This window comes from Orycteropus afer, unplaced genomic scaffold (genome assembly GCF_000298275.1).
Source record: "Orycteropus afer afer isolate SDZICR_OR568_19922 unplaced genomic scaffold, OryAfe1.0 scaffold00719, whole genome shotgun sequence".
Classification (NCBI taxonomy): Eukaryota; Metazoa; Chordata; class Mammalia; order Tubulidentata; family Orycteropodidae; genus Orycteropus; species Orycteropus afer.
In genome coordinates, this window is record NW_006922306.1 from 996,473 (window position 1) to 1,002,331 (window position 5,859).

The following is a 5,859-nucleotide window of genomic DNA, read 5'->3' on the forward strand; positions in this document are numbered from 1 at the left end:
TGTCCTGGCTCTCACTTCTTTAGGATATTTACCTAGTGCCATGTAGTAAATTACTTAGTGTGGCTTTTCTACCCATAAGTCTTTGTAAACTCCGAGGTGGAATTTGCCATGAGCAACTGAGGAGCTCCTGATTGTAAATGTTATCCACCTGGGGTATTTCTGTTGGGAGTGACACTGAACAATGTTCTGGGAGGTTCCCACTCTCTCTCAGGTGGTTAGAATTCTGATGTATGATTGGTTGGTTTGGCCACTCTGTTGGGCTCAAAATGATGCCTCCTAGAGGCAGAAGAAGTCTCTCTCTGACTACTGGTTGAGGAAGATGTGCTGCTGAAAGAGACAGGTGCCCCTAAGAGACACGTGTTCCTGGGAAAGAGATGCAAGAGACACTCATTGCTGAGTGAGACACTCAGGGACACACACTGCTGGGAGAGAGACTGTGAGAGACTGTGGGCTGAGAGATGGTAGGCTGGGAGAGAGACTGAATACTTTTCCTGAACTTGAATTGTAACCTGGTGCTTCCCTAATAAACCCCATAATCTGTGAGTTCTGTGTGGCCACTGCAGCCAATTATCGAACCCAGGAGAGAGGTGGTGGGTGCTTTGGGAGGAACGGTTGGTGAAAGGACTGGAGGGAGGCAGTATGTCTGGCCCTGCAAGAATGGGCCTTGGGCTATTGATGATGATTCTGTCTTCCTCTTGTGCGGTTAGAGGAGGTCAGAAGATGTGGCCTCCTTGCCGTTTTAGCACCTAGTAATGGGACTGTTGGATCAAATGGTATTTCTAATTTCAACTTTTTAAGGGATCTCCATACCATTTTCCACAGTGTTTATATCATTTTACAGTCCCATCAGTAGTGTATGAGAATCTCACATCCTTGCCAGTATTTATGTTCTCTGTCTTTTTGAACTTCGATATTAATACTGGGGTGAGGCAATACCTCAATGTTCTTTTGATTTGCATCTCTCATCCCTATAATGGTTAATAATCATGAACATTTCTTCATGTGCTTCTTGGCTGCCTCAGTATCTTCTATAGTGGAGTGTCTGTTCATGCTGTTCATGTCTTCTATCCATTTTCTAATTGGATTGTTTGTCTTTTTGATGTTGAGGTGCTGGACTTTTCTATAAATTTTACAGATAAGTCACTTGTCAGATATGTCATTGCTGAATATTTTTCCCAATCTGCAGGTTCTTGTTTTATTCTTTTGGAGAAGTCTTTGGAAGCACATAAAAATCTAATTTTTAAAAGGTCCCAGTCACCTAGTTTATCTTCTGCTGTTGGTGTCTTTTTACTTATATTTGGTAGTCTATTAATCCCACATATTTTTTTCTCTTTGATGAACTTTATAGTTTTACATTTAAGTTTTTGATCAATCTTGAGTTAGTTTTTGTGTATGGTATAAAGTATGGATCTTGTTTCAGTCTTCTGGAAATTGATATCCAGTTTTGCCAGTACCAACTGTTAAACAGACAATCTCTTCCCCTTTTAATGGATTTTGACACTTTGTCAAAGATCAGCTGACCATAGGTGGATGAATCTATTTCTGGGTTCTCAATTCTGTCCCACTGGTCTATGTGTCTGTTGTACCAATACCAGGCTATTTGACTACTGCGGCAGTAGGGTTTTCAGATCAAGTAGGTGAGACCTCCTACTGTGTTCTTCTTTAGTAGTGCTTTGCTTATCCAAGGAATTTTTCCTTTCCATATAAAATTGGTGATTTTTTAATTTAAAAAAAAAATTTAATTGTGATTTGGGTGACAGTTTATAGAGCAAATTCATTTTCCATACAGCAGTTCACCTACATTGTGTCTCATGACATTGACTGCAATTTCCACAATGCAACAGCTCTCTTCCCACTTCCTTCTCATAGTTACTTATTCCCTGTGTCCTTCCCTCCCATGCACTCCTGCCCCCTGAGCTGTCTCCCTCTGCATTAATAGCTCTTCTATTCTCCCATGATTGATCTCTCCAAAGAGTGTATCTGCCTAATGTAAATGTTCAGCTCTTATGCCTGTCTATTGTTTCTTTTTTTTTTTTTTTGAGTATTTCATACATTCTCTATTAATTTTATTCTTTATTATTACTGTGTTTAGGTGCTAATTTACAGAGCAGAGTTTCTTTACAGTCAACATTTTGCGTACATTTTGTTTCACTCCCCAGTTACCATCCCTAACCCTAACCCACTCTCCTCCTCTCCCTTTGCAGTAAACTCTTCCCTCCCCATGCCTTTCATAGTTATGCACTCCTGTGTGTCCTGCATTTCCTCTGTGTGAATGATGCCCCTCTCTTACCCCTTGATCAATTGCACCAAGGGATGCATCTCCATAGAATATGTGGGTGCATCACCCTGGGTTGAGCAGTCTACGTGTACCTCTTATTTACTATTGGGCTGAGAGCCAGCCCCTAGGAGTGAGTTTGATTCCAGGCCTGAAGAGTTTTCCAGGGTCATAGCATTGGGGGTCCCACCAGAGTCCATCCGACCAGTAATTCTGGTCAATATTGTGTTTTGGGATTTTGTTCCACATTTTCCACATTTTTCCTCCCAGTCTATCCAGAATCCCCAGATTTGATCCGGGTATGGGTCTTGATTCATTTTTCTGCAAGTGGATATCCAGTTTTTCCAGTACTGTTTATTAAAGAGGTTATCTCTTCCCCATTTAATGGGTTTTGGACCTTTGTCAAAGATCAGCTGTCCATAGATGGATGGGACTATTTCTGGGCTTTCTTCTGGTCTTGAGGTCCATCATGCCCTAGGGCTAATTGCTTCCATTTTTTTTTTTCTTCGTACTCTTCTTCACTTCTGACAATAGGAGACCATTAGCCACATCTTAGATGGCTGCTTGAAAGCTTTTAAGACCCCAGTCACTACTCACCAACGTAGATTGTGGAACAAGTTTTTATGTATTTTATTGTGCCAATTGAGTCTGGTATCCCCCAACACTATGGTCCTGGGTCAGTAGATCCATTAGATCTCTCTCCCACAGTGTCTGGCTGTCTGTGAGGGAATGCTCTATGTCTGTCTTCTGTTGTTTCTGTAAGGATTGCAGGTGTTTTCCATGATTGATATCTGTGCAAGATTGGCCTCAGCTGAATCTATCCTTGGTCTAGAGTATAATCCTGTGCACTGACCCCCATCTGATCATCTCAGATATTTATGTGTTTGTCTCTAGCTTGGTGTTTGGTGTTAATGGTAATGCAGTATTGTGGATATACTGGTATCAGCCTCTGTCATTTTTATCTTACGTGTACAATTCAGTGTCCTCTCTTTTCCTAATGTTATCATGGTGGTCACAGACTCTTCCTATACCATCCCTCCCCTTAGCCACATCAGCATGTGGCCCCCAACTGTAGCCTGAAATTAATCCCTCCCCTTCACTCCCCACCCCGGTAACCTACAAAGCAAGTTCTCCTCCTTAAGCAAACCCTTCTATGTCTTTTTACAGTAATGGGCTCATACAATATTTGTCCTTCTGTGATTGACTTATTTCACTCAGCATAATGTCCTCCAGGCTTACCTACATTGTGAGATGATTCACATATACTTCACTGTTCTTTAATGTAGCATAGTATTCCATTGTGTGAATGTACCATAATTTGGTTATCCATTCATCTGTTGATGGGCATTTAAGTTGTTTCCATCTCTTTGCTATCATGAATTGTGCTGCAATGAACACAGGTCTGCATATGTCTGTTCGTGTCCTGCCTCTCACCTTTTTAAGATATATTCCTAATAATAGGATTGCTGGGCCAAATTATTTCTACTTTCAGTTTTTTAAGGAAACGCCATACTGTTTGCCACAATGGTTGTATCTTTTTACAATCTCACCAGCAGTGCACAAGAGTCCTAATCTCTCCGCAACCTCGCCTGCATTTGTTATTTTCTGTCCTGTTGAACTTTGCCATTATTAGTGGGGTAAGATGATATGTCATGGTTGTTTTGATTTGCATCTCTCTAATGACTAAGCGGGAGCTCTGGTAGTGTAGTGCCTAAGGCACTTGACTGCTAACCAGAAGGCTGGCTGTTCAAACCCACCAGCTACTCCTCAGAAGGAAGATGGGACAATCTACTTTTGTAATGATACTGCCTCAGAAACACAAGGAGGGGTCACTATGAGTCGGATCCGACTCAATGGCACATAACAACAACAATGACTAAAGATTGAGAGCAATTCCTTGTGTAGCTGCCCACATATCGTCTTTAGTGAAGTGTCTGTTTAAGTCTTTTGCTCATTTTTGAATTGGGTAGATTGTCTTTTTGGTGTTGAGGTGTTGAAGTTTTCTATATATATTTGGAGGTAAGTCCTTTGTCGGATAGATCATAGGCAAATATTTTCTCCCAATCTGTAGGTTCTCCTTTTACCCTTTTGACAAAATCTTTGGACTCACATAAGAATTTAATTTTTAAAAGGTCCCACTCATCTAGCTTCACTTCGACCTCCTATGCATTCTGGGTTATGTTTGAAACTCTATTCATGCCATAAATTAGGGCTCCTAGATTTGGCCTTATTTTATCTTTGATGAATTTTATAGTTTTGGGTTTTACATTTAAGTCTTTGATCCAGCTTGAATTTGTTTTTGAGTATGGGGAGGGGTATGGGTCTTAATTCATTTTTCTGCAAGTGGATATCCAGTTTTGTCAGCACCATTTATTAAAGAGGTTATATCTTCCCTATTTAATTGGTTTTGGACCTTTGTCAAAGATCAGCTGTCCATAGATGGATGGGACTATATCTAGGCTTTCAGGTCTGTTCCATTCATCTATCTGTCTATCATTGTACCAATACCATGTTGTTTTGACTACTGTGGCTGTATAGGTTTTGTGCAGGTTTTGATATCTGGGAGTGTGAGATTTCCCACTTTGGTCTTTTTCTTCAGTAGTGCTCTGTTTTTCTGAGGTTTCTTTCCTTTCCATATGAAGTTAGTAATTGGTTTTTCAATGTCCTTAAAAAGTTTTGTTGTTATCTGGATGGGGATTGCATTAAATGCATAGATTGCTTTGGGTAGTATTGACATTTTCACAATATTCAGTCCTCCTATCCATGAACAATGCAGGTTCTTCCATTTATATAGATCCCTTGTAGTCTCCTGTAGCAGTGTTTTATAGTTTTCTTTGTACAGGTCTTTTGTGTCTCTGGTAAGTTTTATACTTAGATATTTTATCTTTTTAATAGTTATTGTAAATGGTATTGTTTCCCTTATTTCTTTTTCAGAGGTCTCTTTATTGATGTAGAGGAATCCAACTGATTTTTGTATGTTGACCCTGTATCCTGCCACTCTATTAGTTCCAGCTTTAAGTTTCAGTAAATTTTTTTGCTGAGTCTCTTGGGTTTTCTATGTGCAGGATCATATCATCTGCAAATAGAGATAGTTTTACTTCCTCTTTGCCAATTTGTATGCCTTTTATTTCTCTTTCTTGCCTTATTGCCATGGGTAGTACTTCCAATACAATGTTAAATAGAAGTGGTTTTAGAGGGCATCTCTGTCTGGTTCCCATTCATAAAGGGAAGGCCTTGAGTCTTTCTCCATTAATAATGATGTCGGCCATTGACTTTGCATATATGCCCTTTATTATGTTGAGGAATTTCCCTTCTATTCCTATTTTGCTGGGAGCTCTGAACAGGAATTGGTGTTGTATTTTATCAAATGCCTTTTCTGCATTGATTGATATAATGATATGGTTCTTTTCTTTTGTTTATGTGGTAGATTATATTGATTGTTTTTCTGATGTTGAACCACCCTTGCATACCTGGTATGAATCCCACTTAGTCAGGATGTATTATTTTTTTGATATGTTGTTGGATTCTGTTGGCTAGGATTTTGTTGAAGATTTTTGCATCTATGTTAAGGACGGATATTGGTT